Genomic DNA, 12,847 nt, shown 5'->3' on the forward strand with positions numbered 1-12,847 from the left:
CGTTGGCGCTAGTTATTCTATGGATCGTTATTTGTCATGCCACCTGGTAGCGACACGGCCATATAGACACAAATGGGTGTACTAGGCCCCACTTATTTTCAAATTCTAGTATATTTTAGCGTAATTTTTTTTAAAGATTTTATGAATATAGAATTTAATGGGAGAAAATATCATTGCTAATTTGGTTTGATCCCACCAAGGAAAAAATTTGGCTCCTTCATTGTCACCTGGCATGGAAAATCGATTTTTTTGACATGGTGTATGGGCTCAGGCCTAAATCCCAAAAAAATGAATTAAATAAAAAAAAACTGGGAAACCAAACACGCCCAATCAATTTTAATCCCATCAAATCTCTTGTCCCATAAAACTCATCTTCTGAACACACATCATTAAGGTACATTTGGCGCTTGACACAAAATAAAAGTAATCTCTAAATTGTCTGAATTTTCATCCACGGAGAGTTTCATTTCCACGGAAAATTATTCTTATTTTTGTAAGTCACTGTGTTTGGCATGCTTACTTATATTAAATTAGTAATTCTTTGACTTTCAAAGTATTCATTTATTTATAATATGAACTATTATAAATTTTGAATTTTCATAATATTAACACAGAATCAAAATAAATTTTAAGTTATAGCATGTCATATATCATTATCTTTGAACTTTTACGAGCTCCTTCATCCAATTTCACACAAATAGAATTGTATGTAGAGATCGTTTTCTAAAGAATCGAATCGAAAATTTGTGTCCACCTTTACAATTTTTTCTTTTTATACTAAACCTCTAATAAGGTTCTTAAAAATCCTTTACCCCTTGTATCATGCTAGAAAATAAAAATACCCCAAGTTTATGTAGGGATTTAAAAACTTTTCAAATACCGGTTTTGTTCAATCTTTACCCTAAGCAACAAATACCCACTGTAAATAAATATATGCATGTCAGAATGAATAAACATCCTATACCATATAAACCGATTATACAGAGAAGGGATGGATGTTCTCCAAACATACAATCGAGCATTTTATTCCTAACGTCAGTATGTAACACCCAATGATTCTGATCCACGATGCTCAAGTTACCAGAAATCACTATCGGGAATACAATTGCCAAAAACCACCAGCATGCATCCTGGAAAGAGAATTAAAACTCAAAAGCCACAAACTCGCAATAACCTCAATTAGAACTTGAAATAATACTGAAAATAATTCATGTCTATAAAAATACCTTCTCATAAACAACTACAAACGAACGTCTAAAAGAACACCTAAGGGATCCTATCCTAGAAAAAACTGGCATTCTCGAAGAACATGTGAAGTAAATTCATACCTTCAGGAGGGAACTATGGATACGATAGCTAAAACCGCGTGGAAAATGGAAATTACCGGTGAAATAATAACCTCAGTAGAAAACTACTAAGAAAATAAGATGACAAAAAATAATAAACATGCTGTAGGAAGAACCATCCCTACCATCCAAAGCTTGGAAAATAAAGGAATGTCTGAAGCATCATTGATCAGTAGAATAAAAACTTAAGAATCTCCCCATTTAAGCCTTCCCAATATAGACGAACTATCATCTATTTGATGTTCATCTGCAAAATCGTGTTCTTCTCACCTTTCTTATTCCAGCAAAAAAGGGTTCAGAAATACCATCAACAGCACGTAATCTATGAGCAATGATTCTAAGGGTTAATTGATGCTTGATATGCAAGTTTTATTAAAAATTAGTGTTTGATCTAACATTTGTCCAACTTAGAGTTTGGTATATATGTATCATGTTAACTTTGGTTGACTCGGCTACTCAAATTTCAATTAACTTAATTTGTGTAATCTTTTTATTAACATTACCAATTTACTCCTAGCTTGGATACTTGTTAATAAGATCCAATAGATCCAAACAAAACCTTTAAACCCTAAACCTATTTCATTCTCCATCGTTTTCTCTTTTTTAAATAAATTTATACAATTCCTTTAAAGTTTAAACCACGACCACCGTATATAGGAAACTGGAATCATTTATTAAGAAAATTCATTCTGTACTTGTCAATTAATTTGAAACGTACTCTTTTGTATATATCTTTATTTTCTTTTTTTTCCATTGAAAAATATCCTATGAGTAATTTAATTAATTAAGAAACAGTGAGACTGGGAAGGAAAGGAATAAATAAAAAACATAAGAAGACTTGATATATGACGTCCACAACAGTATTTGTTGTTTGGCGTTAATCCTAAAAGAGCATTAACATAAAAAATATAAGAAGACTTGATGATGTATGATGTCCACAACAATATGATTAATCCTAAATATATTTTAATCTATTAGGACGATAACTTATTTAGTAATTGTAAAAACTTTTGATTATAATATAGAAACCCTAGAATCGTTGTAATATCGTGGAATGTGAATTTCAATCGAACACTTAGAAAGTTCACGGAGATTTCAGTCGTGGTCAAGAAAGAGAAAGAAAATTCATGGTGGTGAAATAGAGGACGGTAGTGAATGTGAAACCTTAACTTTTTTTTTATTTTATAATTTTCATATTTATCGACATGTTATCATCATCTTATGAGCTATTTAGATTATTATTTAAATATTCTTTAAGTGGAAAGTACTATAGTAAACTTGCCTGATCTATATTAAAAAAGTCAGGCCAAATGGAGTCAATTGAAATCAATGGCATTACCAGGTATCAAATGGTAAGCTTTTTATCAAACAGTGTTTTCGAACAAAATTTTGTGTACCAAACATTAATTAACCCTATTTTTAAATTTCCTCCAAAAATTAATAAACCAAGTAAAAGGATGCTTACTCAAAGAAATAGTCTAAGTGATAGCCAAGTTCGAGAAATGAATACCATGCAAGTCCAAATAATAAATTAAGGAGAAAGAAAAAAAGAATCCAAATAGGAAAGGTTACTTACAACCAAAGCAAAAGTGGTTGTTTATACAGATTAGCCTATAAATAGATCAGTTTTGCCCCTCTTAACCGAATAGATAAAACTCAATATGAAGCGATAGCACCCAACAAACATTAAGCACGAATTGAGGTGTGTCGAAATAGAAAAGATACAATCTTCCTTCACTATTCACTTCTCGGACAAAGTAAAGAAAATAAAGACAAAATATATATAGATGACGTTATCTATCTTGGTATCTAAAGGCACAAGGTAAGTATATGTTATAGTCACAAGGCCATTTGTCATATTAATAACCTGGAATGAATTTATGTTACTTAACTTGTATAGTCCTTAACAAGCACCGGATCATAAGATATATGTCTTCGTCATGTTAATAATGTTATGCTTAAGTGTGTTATCTAATCAATAGAAACTACAGTATTAGATTTATTTATTGTTAGTGTTCTTCCTTAAAACATATCTGTAATGTAATTAAGGTTCAAAATCTCAATAGTCATTATCTATAAGATTACTACCAAGACTGAAAAAGAAGCGTAACTGGTAAAGGATGTAGAAATTGGTAAAGAAAATTGGAGTCGAGAAACGAAAAAAGTTCAAAATATTCTCAAAAATGCGTAGCTATATGCATACACTATAAACAATTTAGTTCGCCGGATATTTTTGGAAAACCCCACATTTTTTCCATGTAAAAATATAGTCTTCCACCATCATATATTCAAGGAAATCCAAGTATAAGTTGTTTACAATATCAACAATCTTAAATTACCCAAAGTTTCAATGGTGTGAGATTTCAAAAAATTGTTTAAACATGGTGTAAGGATAAGATATCTAACTCTCAACTACACTTTCATAAATTTGGAATATCTAACGACTATGAAAAAGCAACAGTTGACCAATCACAAGCGGGGGTTTCATCGACCACAAAATCATATTTTTTGTGGGTAACATATTTTATGATTTGTCTCCTAGAAGCCCAAGACACCCAAACCCAACGCTAAGAATATTTTAAAAACTTAGTGCAACTTAACTTCCATAAACCGCGAGATGTATAGGATTAGAAAGCTTTGTCCCTTGATCCGTGTAAATAGAGGACCTACACCTCTTGTTATTAAAGGACCCTTGATTAGCTCCCTCTTGAGGATCCCAAGTTTGTTCTTATAACGATAATAAAACTTTCTTTTTATTTTCTCTGTGTTCATCAGTTTAGCTTGAGTACTTTAAAATTGGGTGTGTTGCGTAGTATTTCTAGCAACTATATATTGTTGCCGACTAAGGGGAACGAATTACACTAAACCGACAGGCACATATAACCATTTAAAAGCCATTAGACGATTGTTGTATCGCAATAAAGATCTTAGTTGGAAAGAGAACTACTTATATCCAAGATTATTACTTTCCTTATTGATGCCTTTATTTACTTTCATATCAGCTAAGAATCATTTTTATTAAGATTTTGTTTGCTTTTAAATCAATTAAGTTCAGTATATTCATATTATGTACCTTCATTTCCATATTTACGAGCAATTATTTATCTTCACTCAACTAACTGGATATGCTCCACGTGTTGAACTCTACATTTCGTTTTAAATATCACGACAAGACAAGTTATTTTAATGGTCTTCCTCACGAGGAAAACATACATTGAAATATCACCCGCAAATTACACTCAAATGTTCTAGGACGCAACTAGTTTAAACCTGCTTAAGGATCGACTAGTTCCGCCATGATCTGAGTCATAATTAGTTCAGTCTTGATCCAGAGATGAAGGACACGTCCATTCCAGCTCTGCCATAGATCTTGACCAGTTTAGCTCTTCCCTAAGGATCGATCACTTCATATTTTCTCTACTTGAGCAAAACTCATACTTTGGTCCATAGAGTACTATGACGGACCAGAGTTTTTTTCGCTTCCAATAGGTCGAGTAATGACCCGCTTGGCGATCTCCGGATTTCTGATTCACTAACCGAGACTTCCAAATTATTCACCAATTTAATTTTTCCAAGCAAATATTCACTGATTTATATAAAGGTCATAAAGTTCAACATGTGATTCCTATCATTTTACTGTGAGGATACAATATAATATCTTACCAAGGTAGTCGGATATCATCCACCGTTATCACAGAAATGGTTTTCCAGGTTATCACCCGCAGGTGTGGTGCCAATTAAGGCATGGCATGACGCGTCGTTGTCAGAGAGCCTCATCCAATTATGGTTTCTAGACCTCATCGTGCGTGCACACCCATGAGAGCCTAAGCCATGTGAGCCTCATGACTGACTCCTAGTAATGTCCCCGTGAAACACATTATTCAAGTCACACTTTCTTTAATCTCATCCAGAACATGAGATATTTATTTGAAGTGTAATAACAAGCTTCATTTATGCGAGTCTCATTATGACTCCCGGTACATCCCCACAAGACTCACAGGTTAGGTATACTCCTCACTTTCGCATGCGCATCCACGACTGAATCCTAGTAATGTCCTCGAGAAACTCTATGATAAATTTAATGCGCTCCTTGGTCTCGTACAAATATGAGACGCTCTCATGTATATACAAGCTAAAAAAGATAGGGTACCAAGTACACCACCAACTTTTTCGTTTGAACCCATAAGACAAAACTTAATATTATGAACAAGTAAATATTCAGAAAAGATTCATGCATATGATTAGATATACGATTTATCTGTCTTGCACAACCAGTAGTATAGATGATAGATCTGTTTACCTGATTATGTAAAATAACTCTTGGACGATCTCAACAATAAATTTCTATGATCAACCTAGTATGTACCTGAATGGTACAAGATCAGAATTCCAACAAGAACAAGTCTTATAATCTATATTTCAAAATATAAATTCAACAAGAACAAGTTTTGTATGAATTTAACTAATCTGAGCTCGAAAACTACCTTGGTTGATTATCGTATCACTTGCTTTTACATTAATTATAACAATCACAGAAGTAAAAAGTAAAGCAAGACACTGAGAGAGCTTTGTTAACGAGTAAAACTGCAACCTGCAGAAAAACCCCGGGACCTAGTTGAAAATGCGGGGGTCTAACAACCACACCCAACAATTCGTTTGGAAATATGAGAGGACTTACTTCACTATACTTTATAGAGAATCAACTAGACAGTAAGGCTCAATATAGAGTAAAGTATATCAAAGAGCTTAATATCTCTAACTCTTAATTCAATCTGCAATCAGCAAATAGAAATCTGCGAGCCCGATTGAATATCAAGAGGAGTTAATTGAACGGTTACCAAAGACCAATGTTCAAGTGTCAATCAATGTAAATCAACAACCAAAGGTTGGATATTCTAATTGATTGATCTTACCGCACAACCTGTGATATTTTAATTATATAAAAAAATATAATGCGGAAAAGAAATAACACAGACACCAGAATATAATCAACCACAAAAATGATCAACTCAATTGGTCGTGCTTGACATAAGAGAACTTAGGGAGAAACACAGTATGTGAACAAAAATTTGGATCGGAGATCGACCAATACTGCGGAATCCACATGGATTCATTCTATTTTCCATCACTATTTGCACAATGACATACAATAGATATAATCCTTGTAAACAAAAGTTTTATCCTTTCTTCCATCAAATAATGACATAAAAGGCTTTAACTTTTGTAAGTCAAAAGTTCATTCTATCTTTTATCAATACTTTCATACCGACATAATAGAGATAACTTTTGAACAAGTATGGGACAGTCACAGGTTCACGAACGTAAACAACATATCCCATATCAATTTCCAAATATATAAAATCATAAAGATTAAAATTGTAAAAATCATCTTCCAAAAAACTTAGAATTTAAATAAATAAATCTAAAAACATGAAGATGGAAACGTTGGACATAGCTATGTGTACTCACAATAATGGCTATTACAAACCCTAGTTATTCTTCTAAAACACAAGAAATAAATTCTCATAAGAAGATTTACTAGACATAATAAATCAAGACAAAACAAACTCTAAATACCAATCATGATCAGTAGCACTTATCAGAGTTCAGGTACGGAAGCTTCACTGGTTCCAAAACCTTCAAGCTTGTGACAGACTGTATCAACTGCATCTTCGGAGAAGATATCCTCATTGAGAAGATCCTTAACATGTGACTTCATGAGAACAAGGTCATAGTTAACCTTTTTCAACTTAGTTCGTAGCATGTTAAGATCTTTTACCGAGTCTCAAGCTTCAGTTGGGTCTTCCCAACGTCAGTGAGAAAACCATGAACTACTTCAACAGAGACCATCTCAGCATTTTATCGATCTTGATGAGAAAACGCATAATAGCATGAGGCCACATGATTCGAGTTCGTCATCTTTAACCAGGGTTCTTTTCTTTTTTAAAACAAATTCCAAGTAAACTGAATCATCAATTGAATCAGTTGGTAACTTCCAAGGGTTTAACGGAGACCCCATTCTTTAAAACCAGGAAGAGATAGCATGCGTACTCAAAAAAGAACTTTGGAATTTATAAGGTTTCACAAGAAACAAAATTTAGGGTTTCCTAAGTTGGTCCGCGACAAATAACTGGATACCCGTACGAACACAACCTTGACCCATAAAAATGTAAAGGACCCAAGAAGGGATTAAAAAACCAAGAGTGTTGTTTATTCACCAAAGTGTTTGCTAAGTGAATAGATTCACATAAATAAGCTCAATAAATCTTATATTCTTCTCACAAGAGAAAAAATTCAAAGCATATAAATGTAGCAATTTTGAATCGGCACAAATTAGAAAAAAACAAATACTTATGCATGACTGTTTGTGAATGGTAATCCAGATAAGAACGATAAGAAATTAGCATAGAGAATCAAAAAACATTTTGACATAAGTATACCTGAATACATCTCACTCTGTCAGGATTTTTATTGAGAGTGAGGTTTCAACCTTGTGATTAATTAGCACAAGTATGAGCCTTGAGCTCATTAAATGAACGTTGTTTCCAGTTAACCCTCTTTTTCCTGATCTTTGGAGGAAAACCATTATGATGTGAAAAGTTATCATAAAATTTACTATCATCAAAATATTACGCATAGTGTTGATTCTTACCTGAAGAATTTTGGCCAGATGGAATTGATAGCCTGGAGATAATTTCTTTATATCCTTCAATTATCCTTTTTAGGTTGATTTCCATTTCTCCGTTGCATCCTTCTTCTGGTACCTTTTTCACATCATTAACAACATAATCTCCCTTTTTGATAGAAGAAAAACCATGAGTTCTTCTTGAACGGAATGGTTTAGAAAGACTGTTTCTCACTTGAACATTTGAGGAACACATCGAACTGACTTTCCTGGTGGGGTACACAGGTTGAGTACTAAAACCGATAGGTATAGACATACGAATGTCAGATACACCTTTCAGAATTAAATCTAAGGTGTGTTGGATACGAATAATAGACTTGTCATTCAACCTCGAATTCCTCTTTTGTTCACCAAGCCCTTTTTGACACTACACCAAATTCCCGGATTAGTAACAGGAATTCGAACGGCTTGTGGGCCGTTACAAAAGTTTCGTAACAGGTTGAAGCCGTTACTAAATTTTCAAAAATGCGTAACAGGGCCTGCCGTTACTAAATTTTTTATAGGCGTGCCACTCACACGCTTGCTCACACCTGGATTGTAACACTTGGAATTTGTACGTGTGCCATTCACACGCTTACTATTATTTTTCCGCCCAATATGGATTATGCTAGGGGATATTTCCTACCCTGCCTGTGCCATTCACATGCGTGATATACTAGATGCAGATGAATCGATTTTTTTCATTTTTCATTTTCTTTCTCCTTCTCTTTTCTGCTCTGCCTCTCTTCTCTTCAAATCCTAAATTGAAATCACAGAAACCCTAGTGAAACTATTAGCCAAGAAAAGCCTAGATTTGTATTAGGAGTGAACTGAAATCACGATTCTCACGATTATTCTCAAAAATCTCTTGTTTGTTCATCATTTTTTAGATCTGTATTAAGGTTTCAAAATATGTTCATCTGAAATAGAAAAGATAAACCCTAGAAACCCAGTAAAACAAATTTGTAATCAGATTGTTCAGATTTGTAATCGAATTGATCCATTGAAGTAAATAGGTATTAATATTTATGAATTCACTCAATTTTTGTTAACCCTAAAAAGATTCCTTTCTCATTAAATTTGATTCTTCTGATTTTGGTTTGTTCAATTTTTCAGGTTTGTGATGAGAATGATGTTGAAATTTTTACTTCCAAGGTATTCAAACATTATTGCATCCTCTAATTTCAATTTCTTAATTTACGTTTTTTTTTCCTGCTGATTTGGGGTTTAGATATGTGGATCTGGGTACTTAATAATCTGTTTTTTTTTTCTTCTTCTTTTCTATGTTTTAGTGTGGCTGGTAGTAGTGTTGGTATTTGAGGCTTGGTGTTCTCTGGTGGAGTTGCAACAGCTTCAGGGGGAGGTGGTTCTGTAGGGGGTTAAGTAGATTCTGAAGCATAGGTTAACACAATGTCTGGCATCGATGGACTTACCAATCAAAACCCTAACAAATCATATGAGGTAATTTATTTTCTAATAATCATTTTTATTGTTGTTCTTTTGGTTTGTATTTATGGATGATGGTGAAGTCTGATACTGTGTGTTCGATGTTTTGATTTTATAGGTTGTACAACCACCTACAGATTCTATATACAGTCAACGTTTTAGTTCTAAATGCAACTATATTGTTGCTACTTCATGGGATAATCAGGTTTATTTTGGTTTTTCGATTTAAATTACCCTTAAGTTTTAATGTTTGTGTGGTTTTGTTAAATAATGAACGAGTGATTTGGGATGTATTGATGGAAATTACATGTTAGATGTTGGGAAATACAAATATTAAGAACTAATACAGGAAGTGTTGCAAAAGCAGCAATAGTTGATGCCCAACTGGTAGTGACATTTTGACTATTTCGTTGCTTGCTTTCTTGGTTGAAATGTGTTGAATTGTGGTATATTTATCTGGTTTAGGTTTTGTGTTTGTCTTGGAAAGATGATGGAATGACTGTTTTCTTGGAAGGGTGTGATAAACAAGTAAAGATATGGCCTTTGACATATGGTGGTCAGCTTGTGACTGTTGTTATACATGATGTTGAACCATAAAGCAGTTGCTTGGATACCAGAGATGAATCTTTTGTCTATAGTAAGCTGGGATAAGAATTAGGTTCACTTATTCCTTATAATTTAAGCATATTTTTGAATAATGTGTGTGTCTTAATTTTTTTTTCTCTAATTGATTGATTCAGGTACTAGGACCTTAGGCAGCAAACGCAAATCCATACACAACAGCTTCCAATATGTTGTTACTCACTCTCTGTCAAATATCCTCTGATGGTTGTTGTAACAGCAGATAGAAGAAATCTGATTGTTTTTAACCTACGCAACCCTCAGAGAAGGATTAGGTTACCTGCTAGGAGATCCAATCCTAAGAACGACGGCGCAAGGGTAAGATTGGATTTGGTTCCTATCAGTTGTAACATTTGTTTTATTTTGAGCACCCAATCTTGTATTTTCTTACGAACAATTAGTTTTTTTTTTTGGTTTTGTTTTTATAGGTACCATTTTTCAGTGATGATAATGAAGCTCCTAGCACACCAAAAGAAGATGCCATTTTTATTCCAAGGGAGAATCCAAGAGCTCTTGTTATACGTCCCCTTGAACATTGGACCTCCAGAACCTCTACAGAAAAATGTAAGGATACTAACAATATTCCTCTGCACGAGAGCGGTAAGCATTTCTTTCACATGTGCTTCCTAACTAGTTCAGTGGCTTACTTCTACCGTCATACTAGTTTATAAAGGTTGATGGTGGATTTTGTTAATTGTCTGCCTAGTTCTGCTTAATTATCGGTCTAAAGTGTTTTTCTATCAAGTATATGCCTCACGGTATCCATAATTTTAGCGTTGATAATACAACTTTCTATAAAGACTCACTCAACATATGATCTGTTGAAACTTCTGGGTTATATGTTACTATTAGGGCTGTATTAAACTCTTCGTACATGCATTGTTTTTCCTTGTGTTACCGTATCTTCTGGTTTTCAGTCATCTGAATAATTTCTTCATTCAACTTTTTTTATTTATGACCAGATTCACCTGGTAAAGCGGGGAGGGCTGCGGAGGTGCTGAAGAAAGCCTTACAAGTAAGCAACTGAGCTACGACCATGAAGTCAGCAACAGACATGGCAGCTGCCATAGCCTGTTTAAATTAAGCAGCTAACTGGTCACTTTCTGCTCGCACATGCTTGTGCTTCTTTGGGGTCTTTTTCAATTCTATCACCCTTTTTTTTTGTTTCGCATATGTGAATCTAATAACTGTTTGTTGTGATTTTGTTGCAGGTAAGGTTCATGGATCTGTAATACAGGGACTGGCAAATATGAGGGCTGGTGCAACAAGTATGAATGGTGAGAAGATTGCTTTGTAGATTTCTGAATTGCCCAAGGTATCAGGAACAAGAGAATCGATGTCATTCAGTCAAGGTGCAGACCATATTGTTGTTCCAAACGATGAAAAGGTGATAACTTACCCTATTATCCCTCTATAGTTTACAGAGAATTTGAGGCTACTTAGAATTGATTTGTATAGCACTCTTTGTGTCCTTTCTGTGTTAACCCTTACACATGAGATGGTTGAGGCTACTTATAATTGCATCTCTACATATTTCGACTTATCTGCTCAAGTGTTCAATTTTATCAGTGCAATATATCCAGGAGTTTATATAGATTTGGTGTCGTTTAATCTGATATTTTATCGTTTACTAGGAATTCAAGTTGATCGTGGCTGATCCTGATACCATTCTTGATTCCCTCACACGTGAAGTCAAAGAAGTTGGCCCTGATGGACAAGAGGTAAAGCTGGTTTCTCTGCCTGTAATTTTCTTAAATTTCATATTGTTGGTTTTGAAACTGATGGGGACATCTCGATATGTTTATAACAGGATACTAATGTGATACCTAATTTTACATGGTTGCTTGTATTTCAGGCCATTTGGAAGGCTTTTTGGGGACTACTTCTAATTCTTTAACTAATCAGGTGAATCTACTTCTATTTTTACGCAAAATTTATAATTATTGGATGGAGTGTTCTAAACATGGATAATTAGTACTATAACTAGCTAGCTTAATGATGTTTGAGTGCATTCCCTTATAGTATATAACCATTATTTTTCATTTTTCGGTTTGCAGGTTAATTTAATGATGCTCTGTTATGAGATCAGAAAGGTTGGAGAATAAAGAAGTCATTAGTGGTACTCTCCCAAGCTCTATGTAGGTAGTTTCTATGAACTTAGTAAGTTTCCATGTAGGAAGTTTCAATGAACTTAGTAAATTTTGTAACTTAGAATTTGATACTTAGAAGAATTTTGGTACTCTCCCCAAGTTCTAAACTGCTTGAATGAATGTAGAAAGAATAGAAGAAATTACTGTTATTGAATGGGTGATATTGTATGATTAAACTGAATGAAAGGTTCATGCAGGTTAAAGAAATTTGAATTCCGGTGTATCTCCGGCAGAAAAATTACTGCCGGTCAGCCTTGAACTGGTAAAAATTGACCTGGTCAAGGTTGACCGGCAGTAATTTTTTTGCTGTTACAAAAAAAGTTCGTAACGGATATAAGCTGTTACAATCTTCCACGTAGTAACGGCTGCAAACTGTTACAATGTGCCACGTTGTAACGGCTCGATGGCGTTACGACAGCGTTAATACAAAAATATTCGTAACGGCTAGGAGCTGTTACCACGTGGCAAATTCATAAGGGCTGTTACGAGGGCCGTTACAACCAAAATTCGTACCGGGCACAAAGTCGTTACAAAAAAATGTAACACCCACTTTTGCAACAGGCAAGAACCGTTACAACCCGTTTTAGTAACGGCTTCATTCTGTTTCTAATCCCAGAATT

General features: G+C 34.2%; 1 long non-coding RNA gene across 4 annotated transcripts; it reads left to right on the forward strand.

The window, feature by feature from the left end:
- Positions 1–8,747: 8,747 nt before the first annotated feature.
- On the forward strand, positions 8,748–12,413 carry LOC113353013. Of its 4 annotated transcripts, none has more exons than XR_003361040.1 (12): positions 8,748–9,026; positions 9,127–9,165; positions 9,303–9,471; positions 9,575–9,661; positions 9,922–10,093; positions 10,197–10,395; positions 10,506–10,641; positions 11,040–11,172; positions 11,289–11,464; positions 11,712–11,798; positions 11,933–11,982; positions 12,135–12,413. It is a non-coding gene; the product is annotated as an uncharacterized LOC113353013 (long non-coding RNA). The 4 variants fall into 4 exon arrangements; XR_003361041.1 differs by having other exon boundaries at positions 11,040–11,092; XR_003361039.1 differs by having other exon boundaries at positions 10,506–11,172.
- The last annotated feature ends 434 nt before the right edge of the window (positions 12,414–12,847 follow it).

Source organism: Papaver somniferum, chromosome 2, assembly GCF_003573695.1.
Source record: "Papaver somniferum cultivar HN1 chromosome 2, ASM357369v1, whole genome shotgun sequence".
NCBI classification, from domain to species: domain Eukaryota; kingdom Viridiplantae; phylum Streptophyta; class Magnoliopsida; order Ranunculales; family Papaveraceae; genus Papaver; species Papaver somniferum.